This window comes from Bufo bufo, chromosome 6 (genome assembly GCF_905171765.1).
Source record: "Bufo bufo chromosome 6, aBufBuf1.1, whole genome shotgun sequence".
NCBI lineage: Eukaryota > Metazoa > Chordata > Amphibia > Anura > Bufonidae > Bufo > Bufo bufo.
In genome coordinates, this window is record NC_053394.1 from 346,959,007 (window position 1) to 346,984,607 (window position 25,601).

A 25,601-nucleotide genomic window follows, 5' to 3' on the forward strand; every position below is an offset into this window, starting at 1 on the left:
ATGACGAGCCCTAAAACAGATATTACATTCGAGGCACCGAAGTACGAGATGCCGGAGCAACGCCAGAACCGGGAGAGAAGAGGAAGACAAGGTATTGACAGCATAAACCACACTCAAATTGTCCGTCCAAAAAGAAACATGCTTATTGGCTAGCCGGTCCTTCCACAATTCCACCGACACCACAATCGGGAACAACTCCAATAACGTGAGGTTCTTGCACAAACCAGCAGATCGCCAGGCGTCAGGCCACTCACCGGCACACCATTCCACCCCCAAAATCGTACCAAAACCACATGACCCGGAAGCATCTGAAAACAGGGACAGTTCAGAGTTAGGGGTAACCACCGACATGTAACAGGTATGACCATTGAAAGATTGTAGAAAAGCCCTCCAGACCCGCAAGTCCTCCTTCAGTGACGCAGTGACCCGAATGCGATGGCGGGGGGACTGCACACCCCTGGTAGCTAAAGATAAACGGCGGGCAAAAACACGGCCCATGGGCATCACCCTACAAGCAAAGCACAAGACGCCCAAAAGAGACTGCATCTGTAGGAGGGTAACCTTCTTAACTGCCAAAAACCCATCAATTAAATCTAAAAGCTTCTGAAGCTTATCACCTGGCAACCGAAAAACCATATCAACCGTGTCAATCTCAATACCCAGAAACGACAAACACGTGACAGGGCCTTCTGTTTTCTCCATGGAAATCGGAACCCCAAACTGCGCCATCCTCTCTAAAAACAAATTCAGCAATAACAAGCAACCATCCCCAGATCCTGGAGAAACAAACAGAAAGTCATCCAAATAATGTAAAACCGATGTAGAGCCCGACTCATAACGGACGACCCATTCCAGAAAATAACCAAACAACTCAAAATAATGACATGAAATGGAGCAACCCATAGGGAGACACGTATCATAGTAATACTTACCGTCTACACAGCAACCTAGTAAATGAAAACAATCAGGGTGAACAGGGAGCAGACGGAAAGCTGATTCAATATCCGACTTGGCCAGGAGGGCCCCCTTGCCCGCCTTCCTGACTAACGCAACCGCTCGGTCAAAGGAGACGTAAGACACAGAAGCGTCCTCCGGACTAATGGCATCGTTCACTGACGAACCCTTGGGGTGGGACAAATGATGAATCAACCTGAACTTACCCGGTTCTTTCTTAGGGACCACGCCAAGCGGGGAGACCCGTAAATTAGGGAAAGGTACCTCATCAAACGGACCCTTAATCCTGCCCAATGAAACCTCCTTATAGACCTTGTCCCTGAGAACCTCTGGTAACTCCCGAGCCGACTTCAAGTTATCCGAAAAAACCGGAGAACGGTTAAGAACAAAGGGGATAAAAAACCCAAAGGAAAAACCAAACCGGAGTTGAGACGCAGCCTGTTTATTGGGGTACCTGTCTAACCAGGGGCCCATCTCTGCCACGCTCACCGGGGTCCTTATATCCCCCTTGTTCAAACTGTTTGGCAGACCTAACTGCGGGGCGGGTGCACTTACTAGCTGGGTGAGGGCCTCCACAGGCGGAGCACTCATGCTTGAATCTACACAACCCAGCAAACCTGCAGCTCCCTTCGTTAAACAACCAGCAAGACCCGGGACGGCGGACGGCCACCGGTCCATGGGAAGGTGATCCCCCTGAACCAGCGGCCGCCGCTGGAAAGGGAGGGGGCCTCTGTGCCACCATTAATCTCAACCACACGTCCGTCGCCTTCACCCCCCACCCCATCTCTGGATGTAAAGCCAAGCGACGACGAAACTCCTCATCGTATCGCCACCAGGCGCTGCCCCCATGCGATTTGTAGGCACTATAAATAATATCCTGATAAACGAACAGCTCGGAACATCGCTCAGGATGACGCTGTCCCATAACACAACCCAAAACAGAAAAGGCCTGCAACCAATTGTTCATGGTCTTGGCCACCCGAGGTCTACGCTCAGAAGGTTTATCCGAGAAGCGCCTCTCCTTGTCCACCGTGTGTTGGTCCACCGATATGAGGGACCAAACATCCACGTACTGGTTAGCCCACACCTTCTCCCTAACCGCTTCCTCCAGGTGGGAACCAAGGAGGCTGACCCCGCAATAGCATGAATCCTTGTGAACCCCCGCAAGTACCGGGGCCTGTTTAACACTGGGAGGAGGGGGTCCCTGAACCTGGGCAGGCTGTTGCAAACGCTCTAACAACATCTTCATTAACTCGGCTGTGTTCATATCCCCCGCCCCCGCCCCCAAAACTTCAGTAGGTTGGTACTCACCAGAAGAAGCGACTGGAACCACCGCAGGAACGGGAACTGAAACCTCAGGCTGAACAGCCGTCGCAGGAGCCAGGCTACGGACCCTGGATGACTGATGACGCGACCGCCCACTGCGACGCGAACGTGCTGCTCTACCAGACTCCACCGATGCCGCCAACGACCCTTCAGAGGAGGACGGCGAGCGCCATCTGGAGGATCTGGAGCGCCTGCTCCACGCCGAGCCTCCAGACCTGCGGCGGGAGTGACGCCTGCGTGAACCCCGCCGACCGCGTCTCCTGCTCTACGGAGAGGAGGATGACGAACTGGACCGGACCCTGCGCTGGCGTGACCCATGGGGGAGGGGAGAGGGGGGTGGCAGCGGGCAAGAATTAAATGCAGGGGTGGAAAGGGAGGCCACCTGCACCACATCATCATTGTGAGAATGGGGGGCAGCCACCTCTATAACTGCTGCTGGTGGCAAAGCCCCATCTACTTGTAACTGCCCCTGGGGCTCATGAGGGGCCAAGGGCTGAGAAGCTGGAGGGGTGAGGGGGAGACCCTGGGAGGAGGAGCTGCTTGCCTGCGCTCCCATGATAATACTTCTGCCCCAAGCTGCAGTCACACAAGCGGCAGCAGGACGGGACACAAGGGAGGAGGAAACAGGAAGGGGCGGAGCCACCGCTGACTCGGCAGCACAGGGGACCTGCCGGCCAGCCAGAGCTGCATCAGCACTGATAGCAGCACCTAAGGTACGGGGAAATGAAGGGGGGGGACTGTGCCCAAACCTAGTGGGGGGGCGGATGAACCGAGCGGACCGCCGGCCCCCCACTGCAGTACTGGGATCAGCTAACATTACCTCCCCAGGGGTGCACGCCAAGCCAGGGGAGGAGGAAGGCTGAGGGGAACCGAGGCTGCTCAAAAATGAGCGCAGCCATCCCTCACCCCCCTCCACCATTCTCGCCCTCAAAGCCTCCAGCAGGGGGGCATCTGAGGCGGACATCTTCATGCGGACAGAGCGCTGCTTCCTTACCCACAAAGCGCTTCCGCTCAAAGAGGAAGAGGGAAGGCGGGACAGAGGCATATATGCCCTCCTGGCTGACCGCCCACTCTCCTAACCGGATCCCTTCATTAACCCCTGCATGCCCCACCAGAACAGGCATCAGAGGAAATATATATTAACAGGGGTAGGAAAACAGGGGGGGGGGGGGGCACCAGTCCCTGCCCACCCTCCCTAAGCCGTCGGGTGGCCACCACACCATTTAGGATTTTATTAGCATAAATTATTAAATGTTATGTTTTAGGATTATTCTTTCAGAGTATTACCTGTTACAGACATCAAAGGACCCTATTTGGCGTAAGTAATATATGTATTACCTATATAAATAATGACTGGCAGGGGCATAACTAGAAAATGCTCAGTAGGGTGGATCAGAATAACGAGCCTGAAAGGTAGGGTGGGTGGTATAGATCCTATGTCTCCCTGATAGAGGCCCCAGGATAAACCAGACCTGTATGTCATACATTTTACTTTAGGGCTGATGAGATTCAATTTATACCTGTAAAATCACCTCCTTGCTCACCGGGTGAACTTTTTGCAACAAAAGGATCAGTTTCACTAGAATATATTAGCTTTAATGACTCATTTTTTGTCTTTTCCATTTTGTATTAAGTCTGTGAAACTAATAGCTTTCTGGCAGTTTTGTGCAATGATGAATCAGATTTTCTTCAAATGCTCTAAATCATCCTATTTGCATTGATGGAATTATGTCACATCTTGAGTGACGTGTGTTCTAACTGCCTCATTTTATTTGGCAAAGACAAATATCGGAATGCTACTGTCTTGCTTTTTAAGGAGCGTTAGAATATATGTAATTACTGTAACAGGACCATCCAAGCCCTGGAGGACACAATCTGAGACAGATGTTGAAATGAAAATAAATATATTTTTTATATCTTTTTTTACATGTAATAGTCACAAAATATAGACTGGGAAACTGAAACTTGTATATCTCATAAAGGAAACAGGTTCCTGGCAATAAACAAAGACAATTACCTCTCCCAACTGGTTCAGGACCCGACTAGAGGGACGGCCATACTGGACTTAGTATTAACCAATAGGCCTGACAGAACAACAGACGTGCAGGTTGGGGGACACCTGGTAAATAGTGACCATAAAGTAATAACCTTCCAATTATCATTCAAAAGAGCAGGGAGGAACAAAATTTCCAAACTTCAAAAAAGCTAAATTTAGCCAACTAAGAGAGGCCTAACTAACTGCGACAAAAGTCCTCAAAAATAAAAATACAGCGGCAAAATTGGATATCATTATAAGCATCCTAAAATCTCATTGTGAGATCTACATACCGTATGGGAATAAAAGGTTAAGGAACAAAAAGAAACCAATGTGGTTAAATAGAACTGTAAAGAAAGCAATAAATGACAAAAAGAAAGCATATAAATCACTAAAACAGGAGGGTAGCACGGAAGCACTGAAAAACTATAAGGAAAAAAATAGAACATGTAAAAAACAAATAAAAGCAGCCAAACTAGAGACTGAGAGATTAATTGCCAAAGAGAGTAAAACTAATCCTAAAATGTTCTTCAATTATATAAATGTTAAAAAGTATAAATCTGAAGGTGTCGGCCCTTTAAAGAGTAATGAGGGGGGAGTCGCAGAGAACGACGAGGAGAAAGCAAAGCTATTAAATATTTTTTTTCTCCAATGTATTCACTGAGGAAAATAAACTGTCAGATGACATGCAGAATGTAAAAATAAATTCCCCATTAAAAATGTCCTGTCTGACCCAGGAAGAAGTACAACAGCGACTTAAAAAGATTAAAATAGACAAATCACCAAGATCGGATGGCATACACCCCTGTATCCTAAGGGAATTAAGTTATGTCATAGCCAGACCCTTATTTCTGATATTTGCAGACTCTATACTGACAGGGAATGTCCCACAGGATTGGCGCATGGCAAATGTGGTGCCAATATTCAAAAAGGGTCCAAAAACAGAGCCTGGAAACTATAGGCCGGTAAGTTTAACATCTGTTGAGGGTAAATTATTTGAAGGTTTTCTAAGAGATGCTATCTTAGAGCATCTCAACGGAAATAAGCAAATAACGCCATATCAGCATGGCTTCATGAGGGATCGGTCATGCCAAACTAATTTAATCAGTTTCTATAAGGAGGTAAGTTCTAGACTATATCTGGACTTCTCCAAAGCTTTGAGACTGTACTACATAAAAGGTTAGTATATAAAATGAGAATGCTCGGACTGGGAGAAAATGTCTGTAAGTGGGTAAGTAACTGGCTCAGTGATAGAAAACAGAGGGTGGTTATTAATGGTACACACTCAGATTGGGTCACTATCACTAGTGGGGTACCTCAGGGGTCAGTATTGGGCCCTATTCTCTTTAATATATTTATTAGTGATCTTGTAGAAGGCTTGCATAGTAAAGTATCAATTTACGCAGATGACACTAAACTGTGTAAAGTAATTAACACTGAAGAGGACAGTATACTACTACAGAGGGATCTTGATAGATTGGAGGCTTGGGCAGATAAGTGGCAGATGAGGTTTAACACTGACAAATGTAAAGTTATGCACATGGGAAGGAATAATGCAAGTCACCCGTACATACTAAATGGTAAAACACTCGGTAACACTGACATGGAAAAGGAACTAGGAATTTTAGTAAACAGCAAACTAAGCTGCAAAAACCAGTGTCAGGCAGCTGCTGCCAAGGCCAATAAGATAATGGGTTGCATCAAAAGGGGCATAGATGCCCGTGATAAGAACATATTCCTACTACTTTACAAATCATTAGTCAGACCACACATGGAGTACTGTGTACAGTTCTGGGCTCCTGTAAACAAGGCAGACATAGCAGAGCTGGAGAGGGTCCAGAGGAGGGCAACTAAAGTAATAACTGGAATGGGGCAACTACAGTACCCTGAAAGATTATCAAAATTAGGGTTATTCACTTTAGAAAAAAGACGACTGAGGGGAGATCTAATTACTATGCATAAATATATCAAGGGTCAGTACAGAGATCTCTCCCATCATCTATTTATCCCCAGGACTGTGACTGTGACGAGGGGACATCCTCTGCGTCTGGAGGAAAGAAGGTTTGTACACAAACATAGAAAAGGATTCTTTACGGTAAGAGCAGTGAGACTATGGAACTCTCTGCCTGAGGAGATGGTGATGGTGAGTACAATAAAGGAATTCAAGAGGGGCCTGGGTGTATTTCTGGAGTGTAATAATATTACAGGCTATAGCTACTAGAGAGGGGTCGTTGATCCAGGGAGTTATTCTATTAATAATATTACAGGCTATAGCTACTAGAGAGGGGTCGTTGATCCAGGGAGTTATTCTGATTGGAGTCAGGATGGAATTTTTTATTCTCCTAAAGTGGGAAAAATTGGCTTCTACCTCACAGTTTTTTTTTTGCCTTCCTCTAGATCAACTTGCAGGATGACAGGCCGAACTGGATGGACAAATGTCTTTTTTCGGCCTTATGTACAATGTTACTATGTAAAATAAGTAGGTGTTGTCACAGATCAGTGGGTGTGAACCTACTGTGCAACTGACTGGCAATACCCTGGGAGGGGCGTGTGTAAGCAACTACCTGGTTTTCATTAGAGTCTCAGATGATGAGGATAGAATTGAGCCGTTATGGTAGTTGCCAGGGGCTACTCCAGAGCAATCCTCGAGTCAGTGGCAGCTGGTCCAGGTAGACCAGGAGGTACCTGACTAGGTACCAGAAGTACAAGCGTAGTCAGGTGGGCAGAGACGTTACCAGGAGCCACAGTGCATGACTGAAGGATAAGGCAGAGACGTGGTCAGACAGACAATAGGTCAAGGCAGGCGGCACAGGTACAGGTCAGTCAATCTGGGTCAGCAACAGGAGAGAGCAGGCAGGGATAAGATGATAAGTAGAGTCCAGGGACGAAGTATAGATCAGCAGCACATGAGAGTATCAGAAACCAGCAAACTTAAGGCAAACACTGAGGCATCTGGGAAGGGGCTGAACCACTTTGTGGGAGTCAATTCGCTCATCTCTAATTGTCACCTTTTCTGACAATGGCCAAGTTCAACACATTCAAATTGGTATTCACAGTCTAGCTATTCACTGGCTTGTTCTGGTACCAGTCCTCCTGGAGCAGTAGTAAGAGTTACCTTTGATGAGGAGGCCACATACACATCCATGAGGGGGGACAATCTGATTCATGTGGGAACCTTGCTTGCCATTCCCTCTGCTGATACATACACCATGTCCTGTCCATTCTTCTCCCAAACGGTCAGCTGCAGGTTTTAATTGTTCAAAAACTAGAATCCGGGTTTGTCAAGTTTTAAGACAGTAGAAATACAACTTATATCCAACCATTCATACACTTAGGGTACAGCCACAGGGCAGATTTGTCATGGTTTTCAGCCTGTGCATTGCAAAAGGTGAGATATGCAGTGGAAATCTGCAGCATGAAGGGATATGCTGTGGATTAAAAATATTTTCCAAAAAACAAAATAAACTCTAGAGTAAACCGTTTTTTTGTGTTTGGTGTACAGCTTTATCCCTGTTAAAAGTGCTTATCTGTTTTTGTCTCTCCCACAGATATTCTGTGTGTATCCTCGACCATCATCTTCCTACCTGTAGGTGTCCATAGAAAGAAAAACATGAAATAGGGGTCCTCCACCACCTCAATGATCTAGGGGTTTTCATCATAAACCATAAATAATAACAATTATAATATCAATAATAATTTTTATTTATATAGTGCCAACATATTCTGAAGAGCTTTATAATCAAGTCATAAATAACATGGCTGCAAACAGGTCAACAATAGACTACTTTCACACTCGCGTTTGGTGCGGATCCGTCATCAGGGGCGTACATGGAAATCATTGGGCCCCATAGCAAGAATCTGATTTGGGCCCCTAACTCCGCCCACTACCCACCCCTGGCCCATCCCACCACCTGTTCTGGCTCCTCCCCAAGATCGGGGCCGCGCTCCGGAAATGCGGATGCGGAGAGCACATAGTGTGCTCTCCGCATCCCGTTCTGCCCCATTGAGAATGAATGGGTCCGCACCCATTCCGGATATTGCGGAACGGACGTGTGAATGGACCCTTAGAGGAGGCAGATGTCAGGGACACTGCAGTGGGTGGGAGATTAGAAGCTGCTAGAGGCTCTATGAGGGGAGTGTACATAAAAGACAAAAGCAGATGGAGAAGATCTATTATTAGAGGGAGGATAGCAGCAGCTGGCATGGGCTCTTTTATATGAAAGGGGAATGAAGCAGGTGGCATGGACTCGGATAGATCAGGGGGCAGAAGTTGACAAGGGTTTTGTGCTAAGGGATTGGGCACATAAAGTCCAATAGGTGATAGGGGCTCAGTTACTGATGGGTGGACAGAAAGAAATTGGAGGAGGACAGAGGGTTCCATGGGCTTTGTGAGTGGGTGGTGGTGACAAGCAGTGGCGGATTACAATAGGGACGTTCGGGTCGGCAGCCCCGGGCCCAGCACCGCTGGGGGGCCCAACGCTGACCCGAACGCCCACATACTGCTGCGAAGCACGGGAGCGCATAGCTCCCTGTCCCGTCCGCGATCACCGCCATAGGCTTCAGGCCTTGAAGGCCTGAGGCCTATGCGGTAGAGAAATCCCGGCGCAGGCGTGCGTGATGACGTCATTGCGCGCCTGTGGCGGGACGCAGCACTGTGACGCGCCTGACTCTGCGAGCAAGCGCCTGGCCCTGGACATACCGGTACAGTAGGTGAGTATTTATCTTTTCATTTTTTTGTTCATTTTTTTATTTTTTTATTTCATGTGCCTACTTTGGGGGGGGCACACAGGAGGACATATTAGGGAAGTTAAATCGAGTACATTGGGGGGGTGTATGGGGCCAAATTATTATGGGAGGGAATACTATGTGGGGGCTAATTACTATGGAATACTATGTGGGGGCAGTGTGGGGGCAAATTGCAATGTGGGGGCAGTGTGGGGGCAAATTGCTATGTGGGGGCTGTGTGGGGGCAAATTGCTATGTGGGGGCAGTGTGGGAGCAAATTGCAATGTGGGGGCAGTGTGGGGGCAAATTGCAATGTGAGGGCAGTGTGGGGGCAAATTGCTATGTGGGGGCAAATTGCTATGTGGGGGCAGTGTGGGGGCAAATTGCTATGTGGGGGCTATGTGGGGGCAGTGTGGGGGAAAATTGCTATGTGGGGGCAGATTGCTATGTGGGGGCAGTGTAGGGGCAAATTGCTATGTGGGGGCTGTGTGGGGGCAAATTGCTGTGTGGGGGCAAATTGCTATGTGGGGGCAGTGTGGGGGCAAATTGCTATGTGGGGCAGATTGCTGTGTGGAGGCAAATTACTATATGGGGCAGTGTGGGGGCAAATTGCTATGTGGGGGCGGTGTGGGGGCAAATTACTATATGGGGCAGTGTGGGGGAAATTGCCATGTGGGGACAGTGTGGAGTAATTTCTATGTGGGGGAAAATTACTATGTGGGGAAAACTATTGTGTGGGGCAGTGTGGTGGAAATTACTATGTGGGGGCAGTGTAGAGCAAATTACTGTGTGGGGAAAACTACTATATGGGGGCAGTTTGGGGGAAATTACTATGGGGGGATTACTATGTGGGGGCAGTGTGGTGGAAATTACTATATGGGGGTGTTGCTATTGGGGAGGCACTGTAGGGGCAATTCTATTATTTCTGGGGACACTATACAGGCATTATTACCTGGAGCACAATATAGGGTGTTATTATTACTGGGGGCACTCTAAGGGACATTATAGCTGCTGTGGACACTATAGGGACATTTGGGGTAATTTATCAAACTGGTGTAAAGCAGAACTGGCTTAGTTGCCCATAGCAGCCAATCAGATTCCACCTTTCATATTTGACAGCTCTTTTGGAAATCCAGTTCTACTTTACACCAGTTTGATAAATTACCCCAATTATGTCTATTAGGGTCACTATTTTTTCAGCAGTATAGTACCTGGGGCATTGGGGGGCACAACGGGCACAGGTATTGGGAGTGGCAGCAGGATGACACTGTGGGGACACCAGGATGAGGAGGTTGATGGAAAAATTGAGAAATCTAACGTGTCTGTGTTACAAACTGTAGAGACGAGATGTGGCTGAAAGAATTTGCCATGGTGGTCTGGGTCAAATGGAGGAGAAGAGGAAAGAGAAGGTCTACATGACAGGAGATGTCACTGGATGTAAGAGGTATGTGGTGCTGTATTCTCCTCCATGTCTTTTTTATTACAATTATATGTATTTTAAATTTGGTGACTAAATTTTTCAGTTTAGGACCCAATTTGGGGTATTTTTTTTTAGTCTGAAGATATCATATGGCCTAAGAAGAGACTGTGGCGCCCATGAAGCACCGCAGCCTCTCATACAAAAAAAATAAAATAAAAATAAAATGGAGGAGGAGGGGGGGGGGGCAAGTTTGGTAGACAGCCCCGGGCCTATCATGCACTTAATCCGCCCCTGGTGACAAGGAATACAAAAGGTGGCAGGGGCTCTGTTATGAGAAGGGGGCACAGAAACTGATACAGGTTCTTTGGGTCACAGAAGGTGGCAAGGAGTCTCTGGGGACTTCAGTGAACATAGAAGATGATAGTGGCTGGAGGCCACAGATGGTTGCAGCTATTCTGTGGGGAGAATAGTAGAGGGGCATACAAAAGAGGTTCTGTGGGGGTCAGGAGGGAGATAATAGGTAACAGCAGCAGGATAGAGGAAGGTGGCAGACAGCTGGGTTACTACCTGAGATTCTTTCCTGCTGCAGTATTTTTCACCAGCTGTCGATGTGGGCGTGACTTTGCGGCATGGATGTGGCTTAATGCAGGTGGGCGTGACCGGTGAAGTTCTGTCTGCATGAGCCTGACACGGAGGCTCAGGACATCAGCAGCGTGTGCTCTATTGTGTACAGAATGGGGGGGACGGGGGAGGTTCGGAGGGGGGCCCTGACTGAGCATAGGGGAAGCAAGCAGGGCCTGGCCAGGTCTGAATGGAGGACAAGTGGGTGTGCCTCAATGCCCGATAAACTGTCTGCAGATGTAGGGGGCGGGGCCTTCCATACACCACGGGCCCCATTGCAGCTGCGTGGTTTGCCTATATGGTAGGTACACCACTGTCCATCGTGGATCTGCACAGACGGATCCGTTCAGATAATACAACCGTCTGCATCCGTTCAGAACGGATCCGTTTGTATTATCTTTAACATAGCCAAGACACATCCGTCTTGAACGTCATTGAAAGTCAATGGAGGACGGATCCGTTTTCTATTGTGCCAGATTGTGTCAGTGAAAACGGATCCATCCCCATTGACTTACATTGTGTGTCAGAACGGATCCGTTTGGCTCAGTTTCATCAGACGGACACCAAAACCGTCCATCTTCAAAGCAGAATGGAGACTGAACTGATGCAAACTGATGCATTCTGAGCGGATCCTTTGCCATTCAGAATGAATTAGAATGCAAACTGATCCGTTTTGGACCGCTTGTGAGAGCCCTGAACGGATCTCGCAAACAGAAAGCCAAAACACGAGTGTGAAAGTAGCCTAAAACAAGAGAAATCAAGAGCTCTACAATCTATGCCCATGCCAGTTCCTTCTATCTGCAACACTCAGCATTTTCCAGTGGCACACGTGCCAATTATTATTCATACAGGTAATAAATAGTGTTGAGTGAATCGAACTCCACAAAGTGGAATTCAATCTTAATTTCAGCCAAATCTCCTCGTGCTTCGTGGTAGCAAATTGATTTTCCCTGAATGGCAGTAAAAACTGTTAAAAAAACATATTTATCTCATCCATTTGAGCACAAAGAGCTGGCTGCCACCATCTTGACTGAAGATCCTGTGCAATATCCCGTGCCAGCCAAAGTGATGATATCATGAGGGTCCGCACAAGATTTTAAGCTAGATCTTCTACCAAGATGGCAGCGGCAGGCTCTTCACGATCAAATGGATGAGGAAAATATTATTTTTTATTTTATTTTAATTTTACACTGTATTATCAATGTCAAATGCCGCAATCAGCTATGAACGAGGCATCAGAGGGATACAATGATGGGGGCTGTACAATCGCCGCTCCCTGTCATTGCACCCACTACTGACAAATAGAAATGCGCTTCATCATGAGGTAATTCATCACGAAGCAAATTTTTTTGTAAAATTCGGGGAAGCAGCCCAATTGAATTTTCAAATACTTCCCTCATCCCTAGTAATCAACACTCTGCCCCTGCAGTGAGCCCCCGAGGAGCCGGTGCAGAGGATGGGAGTGGTAGTGGCCCTGATGAGGTGTTGTGTCACAGTGTACTCCCTCAGATCATCGCTTCCTGGGATTCAGTGCAGTGTATTTCACTGATCACTCTGCTGTCTGGTCGCACTGATGCCTTCTGGAAGCAGTATTCCTGTTTCTGAAGAATTCTCTGGAGTGTTGGTCACAAGGAAGAACTGGATCTGGTTCCTGAATATCCCTCTGGAGTAGAAGTTCTCACATGTGCTTCCTTACTCCCTCTGTATCTGAACAAAAAAGTATTAAAATCTGAAGCTAATACAGCAAGAGTTTAAAAAATTAAACACCAATGAGCATAGATATAGAGGGAGAATAGGCAGCAGTCTTAGACTACTTTCACACTAGCGTTGTTTTAATCCGGCGTTCAATTCCGACACCGGAACTGCCTGCCGGATCCGGAAAAACGTGTAAAAAACAGATTACATTTGAATCCGGATCAGGATTTTGATCACAATGAAAAAATGCATTGGAAAAAACGGATCCGCCATTTATGGACTTTAACTTTTTTTTCAAATTTTTTCGGGTTTAACATGCAAAAGCCGGATCCGGTTTGACTGAACACACAGCGCCGGATCCAGTGTTAATGCAAGTCAATGGGAAAAAGACCGGATCCGGCGTTCAGTCAAAGTGTTCAGGGTATTTGTCCGGAGGTAAAAATACAGCATGCTACGGTTTTCTGAAAAGCCTGATCAGTCAAAAAGACTGAACTGAAGACATCCTGATGCATCCTGAACGGATTACTCTCCATTCAGAATGCATTAGGATAAAACTGATCAGTTCTTTTCCGGATTTGAGCCCCTAGGACGGAACTCAGCGCCGGAAAAGAAAAACGCTAGTGTGAAAGTACCCTTACCTGATACTGATGCCTGAGGTAGCCCAAAGGTCCTTTTATTAAGGGGCAGATTGGCCCTAGACCCTACAGGAAAATGGTCCGATCCCTAGGAGGGCCACCCAAGCCTTCCTTACAGCTTTCAGTCAGGTATAAAATGATCTGATTCTCTCCTACACAAATGGAAAGCAGCCGCAGGTGCCCTCCTGAATTCAGCTGTATCTATGCCCTCAGGACAGCGATACAGTTGAATACTGTTCAGCAGGTGGCAGTATTTTGTGCTACACTGTGGTATTTGGTTCAGCCGGGGCAGTATATTGCTCTGCACTATGGTATTGCTGGCCCTGCCTTCTTCTGTTGGCCCTGCCTAATTGTGTTGCCCCGCCTTCTGTGAGTTTGGACCCACCTACAACTTGGGGACACTTTAAAAAAAAAATCCAGGGCCACTTTTATTTCCCAATCCACCCATGGCTTTATTAAATGCAAAGACACCAATATTATACATGGCAAATGGTCCTATCACTAGGGGCTAACCTCTTATAACAACCTCATAGGAGGAGGTCACACCTTTCCACTGAAAACTATAAGAAGTTATGGAGACAACTGAGCCAGCTATTAAGACTTCAGAAGTATGTCGTCACCTGTTACTGATATCAAAGGACCCTATTTAGCGTAAATAATGTATGTACTACCTATATAAATAATGACTGGCAGGGGCATAACTAAAAAATGCTCAGTAGGGTGGATCAGAATAACCAGCCTGGACAGTTAGGATGGGTGGTATAGATCCTATGTCTCCCTGATAGAGGCCCCAGGATAAGCCAGACCTGTATGTCATACATTTTACTTTGGGGCTGATGAGATTAAATTTTTACCTGTAAAATCACCCCCTTGCTCACCAGGTGGACTTTTGTAACAAAAGGATCAGTTTCACTAGAATATATTAGCTTTAATGACTCATTTTTTGTCTTTTTAATTTTGTATTGAGTCAGTGAAACTAATAGCTTTCTGTCAGTTTTGTGCAATGATGAATCAGATTTTCTTCAAATGCCCTAAATCATCCTATTTGCATTGATGGAATTATGTCACATCTTGAGTGACGTGTGTTCTAACTGCCTCATTTTATTTGGCAAAGACAAATATCGGAATGCTACCGTCTTGCTTTTTAAGGAGCGTTAGAATATATGTAATTACTGTAACAGGACCATCCAAGCCCTGGAGGACACAATCTGAGACAGATGTTGAAATGAAAATAAAAATATTTTTAATATCTTTTTTTTACATGTAATAGTCACATAATAAGTAGGTGTTGTCACGGATCAGTGGGTGTGAACCTACTGTGCCACTGACAGGCAATATTCGGGGGGGGGGGGGGCATGTAAGCAACTACCTGGTTTTCACTAGAGTCTCAGATGGTGAGAATAGAATTGAGCCGTTAGGGTAGTTCAGGGCTCCCGACTAAAAAAAATATCAAGGAGCCATTGGCTCCTAACCTGAAAAATTTAGGAGCCAAACTAAAAAATTTTGTCGCCAAGCTTAAAATACATATAATTACGGTATAATAAAAAAAAAAAAACACACATGTCTTACCTATGGTTGTCTCCTTCTCAGCTCATAGCCTGGGAGAAAAAAAACTCTCAGGCTATGAGCTGAGCACTGCGATTGGCCAGCGCTACAGCCTGGGAGAAGGAGACACCCAGGAGAACAAGAGCAGGCTCCTCCCGGTTGAGCCAAAAAGTCTGAAGATACCGGAGCCTATACCGGGAGAATGGAGCAGCGCCCAGGGATAATAGTAAGTGCAGGGAGATCCCTGGGCGCCGCTCTCCATGTCTGTATACTTAGTTTAGATTTTTTATTGTAATGAAAGGTCCTCTTACAAACGCAGGCTGCCATGCGGGTCCGGGACACATCCCATACCCGCCACCCAGCCTCTATGACTGCACGCTGCGATCCACCACTATTAACCCCCCAGGTGCGGCATCTGAAGGGTTAATAGCGGCAGATCGCAGCACGCAGTCATAGAGGCTGGGTGCCGGGTATGGGATGTGTCCGGCACCCGCATGGCAGCCTGCGTTTGTATTAGGCATAAACGATATTCATTGGTGGCGCAGTGGCCATAGCCCCTCCCCTCCTCCTCCCTTCTATCAGCCCATTGGTGGCAGCGGCACAGGGGGGTGGACTGCGTCCTTCTCCCCTGTGCTGTTGAGAAGAACATGGCACGTGCTGACAGTAGCCCGTCCCATGTCAGTAATGTGAAAGCGGCAGAGGTCTAGGCGTAAATGTAGTCTTGTCGCCATTTAGCAATTCTAGGTCGCATTTGCGACCATTTTGGTCGCCATCTGGAGCCCTGTAGTTGCCAGGGGCTACTCCAGAGCAATCCCTGAGTCAGTGGCAGCTGTTCCAGGTAGACCAGGAGGTACCTGACTAGGTACCAGAAGTACAAGCGTAGTCAAGCGGGCAGAGACGTTACCAGGAGCAACGGTGCATGACCGAAGGATAAGGCAGAGACGTGGTCAGACAGACAATAGGTCAGGGCAGGCGGCACAGGTACAGGTCAGTCAATCTGGGTCAGCAACAGGAGAGACAAAGCAAACAGGCAGGGATATGACGATAGGAAGAGTCCAGGGACGAAGTATAGATCAGGAGCACACAAGAGTATCAGGAACCAGCAAACTCAAGGACCTTGACACTGAGGCATCTGGGAAGTGGCTGAACCACTTAAATACATGCAGAAGAGTCAGAGTTGGTCAGCGAGGTCACCTGACCTAACCCACAGCAGTGTAACACGAAACCAGCCAAACTCATGCTGTGTCCAGGGCTGAGTGAAAGCTGTGGAGCGGAATCTTCAAAAGCAATAACACCTACAGAAACAGAGCCCAGGACCGCAGCGGTGAAATAGGAAGCACCGGCCACAGGTAACCACTGAGGGCGGCGCCCGAGACCACGGTGATAAGCGAGAAACAGCAGCGTACAGCAGTCGCTTTTACAGGTGTTCGATACTTATTGGATAATACAGAATATATTGCAGTAGTAAATATAAAAACACATGTATACACAAACAAAATGGGAGATTTACAATTTCATGGTATGAGTTATATGTGGTATATGCAGGACATTTCCATAGACTTGTATCTACTGGACATATGCCAAAAGAGCATAATAATTTATAGGAAATAAAAAATCTGCAATCAGAAAATAAAAACTGTTTAGAAAAAAAAGAGATGTGACACTATCTAGTTTTAACTGGCAGATAGCATTTTTGGTGACACATTTCCTTGAAGTCCACGGCTATAAATTAGACATGACGGTAACAGTGACCTATAATACTGATGTGCAGTAAACTACAGCTAACAGAAGGGATTAAATAGCATGTGTCTGGACTGCTACAACATGCATTAAAAGAACATTTGTTTTCTCAACTACTTTATTGGCGTTGCCTCCATTTCTTTATTTTGTTCCTCCATAAAGCCATTTGGACACAGCTCCTGCAGGGGTGCGCACAGGTTTCTGTCTTTGCTGAAGGGTGCTGTATGCTTTTCTTTTTGTTTAACAGAAGGAATTAGCTATTGAAGTGTCCTGAAATACTCTGCAAGGCACTGAAATTATGAATATAATTGTATTTAATGTATTATGTGCATGTACTACAAATCCCATAAATTTGCATAGAGAGTGTGAGGTCCACCGAGGCTAGTCAGGGCTGGCTCCACCCTTCCTCTCTGGGGGGAAAGATCCTGGAGTTAATAACTGATTGCTGAGGAGTAAACACATCAGAGCAGTAAGGAGCAGCACCTGTAGGGAGACTCTATTTCCCTACAGACTACAAGCAGTTTATGTACCAGCCCTCAGAAGGTAAAAGAGCTATAGAAGGTTTAGCAGCCACAAAGAGATTGAGTTAATCACTGCTAAAGCCTCCTCTGTATTTAGTGGAAACACTGTAAGCTACAAGCTGCCCACCATAACAGGACGGAGGGCCCCATGTTTAGAGACTGTATTCCTCTGAGGATATTGTGGATATCATATACTTATATATCTGATGATAGAGAAAATGCATCCCTTTAGGCCAGAAAAAGGAGAGATTGACCAGTCTGCTTGAGAGAGAGAGAGAGAGAGAGAGAAGTTAGCCTTCATATACAATCTTTGGGAACTACTTGAATCAACTATAAAGACTGCATTTCATGTGAATAGTGCTTGTGTGGATCACCTGCCGAACGGCATAAGTAAAGTTCTGCGGATCTGTTATACCAACACTGGTCTCATTATTATACCACACTACATTTGCTCCGCAAGGTGCTGGTGTCAAGACAACCCATATCCTGCCTCGCATGTTACTGTAAAACAGCAACATCAAGGGCACCTCAACAACCATCAGGCAGGAGAACCCCTGAACCAAAGTTTTCCCCGAAAGTAAGAACCAGTGCGCCCTTCCTGTCACTACACGCTGGCCCATCTCTAGTTTCTAGGATTGACTAAAATTGCACATTCAGTTGTGAAGGGGATTTTATTCCGTAACACTCATCTTTCCAGAATTTCTGGATACATAAACACTTCCACATCTTATGTATGAAACCAGTGGGAGAATATTTACATCGAAGGCATTGCGAGTCATTCCTATGTTTCATCCTATGAAGAAAGAGCAGGGTGTAATATTTATGATTCAATAGTTTTTATTGTTTTTGACAATAGTACAGTGTAGGGTGTGTAATATTTCCTATGAAGTATATTGAGCACGAACACTCAGAAACTCTAGTAATATTTTTATAGATCTTAGTAGGCTCAGACTGGCCCACAGGGGAACAGGTGTATCCCCTGGATGACGCTGAGCCAGGGTGGGCCCCTAGCCCCCCACCCCCTGAACAATTGCCACTTGGCAAAGTACTCTGACTGCACTACATACAGGTAAGCAGCATATGGTATCTCAGCCAGCATATGCCTCCAGATAAAAAACTGGGTAGATTATCAAACACATTTCCCAGTTTATTATTATAGATGCATCAGGCGGCTGACATATGTTGTAGATAGAGAAGCAGGCCAGCTAGGACCCCCTTTCCCGACTTGCTGCCTGCCTGAGTACATGTCCCTGGCACAAAACAACATGTGAATAAATTTTATCGGTGGGCCCTGGGCATCCCAGTCTAACACTAGATCTCAGACCATTGCAACTGAGATGAGGGGGCCAAATCCTCCAGCCATTTTTCTTGTCTTTAAACCTGTATTTTACAGATACACCATTCATTCTTTATCTAAATATGTGTGAAAGTGTTTTCTTTTATATCCTGTGCATTAAATACGCTTCACATTGGTGTGACTGTGAGTCTATAAACAGCAAAGTTCTATCTTCATATTTTAAAGCATACCATAATATCTAATTACGTCCATTAGCTCAATACAATACATATTCTGTAGATCAGAAAATATATACATTGTCCCTCAGTTTTTTGTGAAAAAAACATTTTATTCCTTGTTTTCCCCAAAACATCATGTCTTAATTGGTTAACACTAAGTGATGGACAAACATCGGCCGGGACGATTCGCGAACACGATCAAATGTTTGTGAACCGCAAGTTCGCGGCAGTCCCCATTCACGTTAATGGCAGTCGAACCTGAAAAACCTTCAGGTCATATTTGCAGCCACCAAATACTTACAAGAAGTGCACAATTCATCCCACAACATGGACAGTGACATTCCCCCCAAAAATATGTATTTTAATCAGAGGCCATTTTTATGCGTCTTAAAGGGAAATTCTCAGAAATATGCCCTACTGGAGCCTAGAAAATTTTTATTTTAGGCCACGGGAGTAGGGTCCTTAAAAATTAGGCATTCACCTTACATAAAAGAGATTGTGATTATGTGGCTCGAGGTACATTATGCGGTCAATGGATAAAAATGTTAATGTAGGCCACTGAAATACAGGCCCCAAACATTAGGCATTCACCGGACAGAAAGGAACAAGTAATTATGTGGCTGGAGGTATATTAGACGGTTATTGGATATCAATTTTGCTGCAGGCCAGTGGACTACAGGCCCCAAACAATAGGCATTCACCGGACAGAAAAGAACAAGTAATTATGTTCTGGCTGGAGGTATATTAGACAGTCATTGGATATAAATTTTACTGACGGCCAGTGGACTACAGGCCCCAAAAATTATTAATTCACCGTACAATTGATAATGTGGCTGGAGGTACATTAGGTGGTCACCATATAACAATTTTACTGTTGGCCTGTTAGATTACAGGCCCCAAAAATGATGCATTCACCGTACATAAATGATCAAGTGATTATGTGGCTGGAGGTATATTAGACGGTCATTGGATATCAATTGTACTGCAGGCCAGTGGAGTACAGGCCCCAAACATTAGGCATTCACCGGACAGAAAAGAACTAGTAATTATGTGGCTGGAGGTATATTAGACGGTCATAGGATATCAATTTTACTGCAGGCCAGTACAAAAAGATGTCAAATACATATGTTTAAAAGAACAAAAAATATAAAATTGGATTAAAAACATAGCTAACGAAATCCCCCCTCTTGAAAAAAAAACAAATGATAATAGTTGAAATCCGATAACACGTGGTTGTCACAGGTGTTGAATTCCTCCAAGGTCCCACACATTAGGCATTCACCGGACAGAAAAGAACAAGTAATTATGTGGCTGGAGGTATATTAGAAGTTCATTCAATATCAATTTTACTGCAGGCCAGTGTAGTACAGGCCCCAAACATTAGGCATTCACCGGACAGAAAAGAACAATTCATAATGTGGATGGAGGTAAATTAGGTGGTCACCGTATAACAATTTTATTGTTGGCCAGTTAGATTACAGGCCCAAAAATTATGCATTCAACGTACATAAAAGATCAAGGGATTATGTGGCTGGAGGTATATTAGACGGTCAATGGATATCAATTTTACTGCAGGCCAGTGTAGTACAGGCCCCAAAAATTATTCATTCATCGTACAGAAAAGAACAATTTATAATGTGGATGGAGGCATATTAGGCGGTCACCATATAACAATTTTACTGTTGGCCAGTTAGATTACAGACCCCAAAAATTATGCATTCACCGTACATAAATGATCAAGTGATTATGTGGCTGGAAGTACATTAGACAGTCATTTGATATCAATTTTACTGCAGGACAGTGTAGTACAGGGCCCAAACATTAGGCATTCACCGGACAGAAAAGAACAAGTAATTAAGTGGCTGGAGGTATATTAGATGGTCATTAGATATCAATTTTACTGCAGGCCAGTACAAATAGATAGTATATTTGCACAAAAACAAAATATTGGGAAACTGACGAGAATAGAGCACGGCCGACTACCATCCCATAGCTATTAAAACTTGATAAATATACTAATGGTCGGCTCACAAGAAATCAAAATTGCGTATTTATTACAAACTCTAAAAGCGCCCCGATGATAAAATAAGCCATGTAAATAAAAAATACATTAAGAGTAAAATCGCATAGACATATATAAATAACGATATAAAATGACAATATGATATATTGTAAATAGTCACGGTCCCTCCTATATAGTGGACTGCGGAGCTCTTGCAGCCCACAGTTTTATGTTACAACTGCGATCCTTTAGCCTGCTTGTGAATTTAATTGCAGTGTCCTGCACTATTATCCAGACTGCAGATGGAGAAAAAGTAGTGTCCTGCACACCTTGGGTTAATGTCCAGTATAACTGCGCATACAAAGAGGAGCTGGATAAGGTCAGATATGTATGCACCTCCCCAGAAAATGAGTGCACTATATAGTTGATTATAATAGGTTGGTATACACGCAATGATTATCTGTAAGTTCACTCACGTGTATGCCAGTTCGGCCGCCTTGTATATACTGTGGTATGTTTGATTTCGTTTCTCTCACACAGCATTGAGCGCAGATGCGCTTCTTACCAGTTGTTTGTGGCTCCGTCTGTGGAGTGATACCTGCTGGAATCTATGTTGTATGTAGGCGGCCCCACGAGTAGTCTCTTGTCTGCGTGATGTAGATTTCCGGACGCTAGCGGCCCCACGAGTCGTCTCTCGCTGGTAACGGCACTCCGCGCATGCGTGGTGTGATTTTCCGGACGCCAAGGTGTAACATTTCGTATTATTTTGTAACAGTCTGTAATATAGCGGTCTGTAGTGTAACAAGGTATCTTCAAAAGGATGCAGTTGTTGGTATCGTCAGACGCGTTTCAAAACCGCAAGGGTTTCTTCATCAGTGGCAAAAAAATGTGTTAAAAAAAGAGGGACACACCGCTCCTTATAAAGAGCCAAAGATTGAATTAAAACTTGAACCGGACCGTGACTTGTAGTATCATGTCTTACATATTGCGGTGCTTCATTCATATTATGCTTCTTTGCGATTTATAATTGCTACATTAGTTTTCACTATAATTTATATCTATAGTATCATTAATAGATATTCTATTCATCATAGAATTATTAGATAGATATCAATATTATGTTAACTTGTGCTACAGTTTCTATCTATTATAATGTTGCCATATATCCTATAGATCATGAACTTATTTGATATACGGCTATATATAGGCTAACAATGGCCTGGAACATATGTATAAGATACAAATACAGAACAAACATAAAAAGAAATAATACCAAATAGTAAACCAGGGGGAAGGGGGGGAAGGAGAATGGGGGATACTTACTTTACTTGATGGAAAAACTGGTACCGGTGGGAGGATACAGGTCATGTCGATGCACTGGTAAAACAGCCTGGCATCGACATGTCATGTAAACCTGCCACTGGACCATCTATAAAATCCAAAAATCTCCAATTCAGAATTGAGTCCCTTAGGTACCATGTTGTCAAATTCATAAATCATTTTTGACTCATACCTTGACATTTTAGATATAAAATCGCCTCCCCTCCAATCTTTCTTAACAGACTGGAGAGCTGCGAATTTTAAGCCTGTTGGATCACTGGCGTGATGTAATTTGAAATGGTTGTACAGAGTATGTTTTTCGTAACCCTTTCTAATATTATTTATATGTTCAGATATCCTAACTTTAAGGGTCCTACCAGTGCGGCCCACGTATTGTTTTGCACATGGGCATTACAATATATATATATTACAGTCTCACTGTTACATGATAAAATGTTGTCTTCTCGTAAGATATACCAGTGATTATTGACAACTGTTGAAATTTTCTTGTATTCTGTATTAAAAGGCAATATTAACTTAGATGTTTCCTCTCCTTTATTGTCTCTTTTTTCTTTTTCTTCAATCTGCGAAACTGACTAAATGGTACATTCAACAGCCATCGGGGTAAATGACAGCTGGTGTTCAAAATTAGGCTGTTCTTTGCCACAGATTATTGATATGTGCTGCATGAGAATTTTGAATCCTTTATTTCTATATTTAGGTCCAAAAATTGTACCATTTGAGTACTAATGTTGGGTGTAAATTTGAGGTTGAGTTCATTGTTATTTAACTCATCCAAAAAACACAATAAATCATCATGTGACTTGTCCCATACCAAAATAATATCATCTATGTAGCACTGCCAGAGCACCAGACCCGACCCCAGCATAGGTGTTGTGATGTTCTGTTCCCAAGCTGCCATAAAAAGATTAGCGTAGCTGGGGGGGAATCTGGTGCCCATGGCGGTGCCCATCAACTGTAAATAATACCTTGAATCAAAATAAAAATAGTTTTGTGCGCATTGACATGACCGGCATCCTCAAACCGATACCAGTTTTCCATCAAGTAAAGCAAGTATCCCCCATTCTCCATTTTTTTTATTTTTATTTTTTCTGGTTTATTATTATTTATTTTTATGTTTGTTCTTTATTTGTATCTTATACATATGTTCCCAGCCATTGTTAGCCTATATATAGCCGTATATATCAAAAAAGTTCATGATCTATAGGATATATGGCAACATTATAATAGATAGAAACTGTAGCGCAAGTTAACATAATATCGATATCTATCTAATAATTCTATAATGAATAGAATATATATTAATGATACTATAGATATATATATAATTATAGTGAAAACTAATGTAGCAATTATAAATCGCAAAGAAGCATAATATGAATGAAGCACCGCAATATGTAAGACATGATACTACAAGTCACGGTCCGGTTCAGGTTTTAATTCAATCTTTGGCTCTTTATAAGGAGCGGTGTGTCCCTCTTTTTTTAACACATTTTTTTGCCACTGAGGAAGAAACCCTTGCGGTTTTGAAACGCGTCTGACGATACCAACAACTGCATCCTTTTGAAGATACCTTGTTACACGACAGACCGCTATATTACAGACTGTTACAAAAATATATGAAAAGTTACACCTTGGCGTCAGGAAAATCACACCACGCATGCGCGGAGTGCCGTTACCAGCGAGAGACGACTCGTGGGGCCGCTAGCGTCCGGAAATCTACATCACGCAGGCGCGAAGTGCCGTTACCAGCGAGAGACTACTCGTGGGGCCTCCTACATACAACATAGATTCCAGCAGGTATCACTCCACAGACGGAGCCACAAACAACTGGTAAGAAGCGTATCTGCACTCAATGCTGTGTGAGAGAAAAGAAAACAAACATACCACAGTATATACAAGGCGGCCGAACTGGCATACACGTGAGTGAACTCACATATAATCATTGTGTGTATACCAACCTACTATAATCAACTATATAGTGCACTCATTTTCTGGGGAGGTGCATACATATCTGACCTTATCCAGCTCCTTTTTGTATGCGCAGTTATACTGGACATTAACCCAAGGTGTGCAGGACACTACTTTTTCTCCATCTGCAGTCTGGATAATAGTGCAGGACACTGCAATTAAATTCACAAGCAGGCTAAAGGATCGCAGTTGTAACATAAAACTGTGGGCTGCAAGAGCTCCGCAGTCTACTATATAGGAGGGACCGTGACTATTTACAATATATCATATTGTCATTTTATATTGTTATTTATATATATCTATGCGATTTTGCTCTTGTCTTAATGTATTTTTTATTTACATGGTTTATTTTTATCATGGGGCGCTTTTAGAGTTTGTAATAAATACAAAATTTTGACTTCTTGTGAGCCGACCATTAGTATATTTATCAGTACAAATAGATGTCAAATAGAACCAAAAATATAAAATTGTATTAAAAACATGGCTAACAAAATCCGCCCTCTTGAAAAAAAAAAAGAAATGATAATAGTTGAAATTCGATAACACGTGGTCATCACAGGTGTTGAATTCCTCCGAGGTCCCAAACATTAAGCATTCACCGGACAGAAAAGGCCTTTTATTCTGCTGTATTTACCTAAGACAGAGACCATTATTTGTTCTGGGTGGTGGCAGATATTTGTGGGCTGTCATGAGGAAATTCCATTAAACGTGGTCGTCACAGGTGTTGAATTCCTCCGAGATCCATGCCTCATAAATTTTTAGAAATGTGAGGTAGTCGTGAGCTAGGCGAGCTAGGCGAGTGCGCTTATCGGTCACGATCCCCCCTGCTGCGCTGAACGTCCTTTCGGACAGCACACTCGACGAGGGGCAAACCAAGAGTTCTATGGCAAATTGTGCCAGCTCTGGCTACAGGTCAAGCCTGTACACCCAGTAGTCAAGGGGTTCCTCGCTTCTCAGAGCGTCCACATTGGCCGTTAACCCAATGTAGTCGGACACCTGACGGTCTAGGCGTTCCCTGAGGCTGGATCCGGAGGGCGGCTGTCGATGGGTTGGCTGCAAGAGTGATCTCGTATCCGAAGTGACCAACACATCTTCAAACCGCCCTCTTCTTGCATGCGCTGTAGGATTGGTACTAGCAACTGTTTCTCTGTGGGTGGAAATTCCGCTGCCAGCGCCCGCAACAGCAGAATGCAGCATCTCTCGCAGCAAGGCCTGGAAATGCTGCATTCTGACAGCCCTCTGTGATGCTGGTAACATATCCGCCATTTTGTGTTTGTACCGTGGGTCTAGGTACGTTGCCACCCAGTACTGGTCCTTGCCCATTTATGCTTTTTATACGGGGGTCCCTCTTCAAACACTGGCGCATGAAGGCCCCCATTTGCACTAAATTGGAAGCAGTGGAGCGGCCTGGCTCCTGCTCATCGCTGAGGACAATGTCGTCCTATGTCCCCTCCCCCCATCCACGGACAACACCAGGAATCCCAGAAAAGTTTAAAGCCTGCTCTTTTTGCTCCTCCTCCTCCTCCCCCCAGGCACCATCCTCCTCTGACTCCTT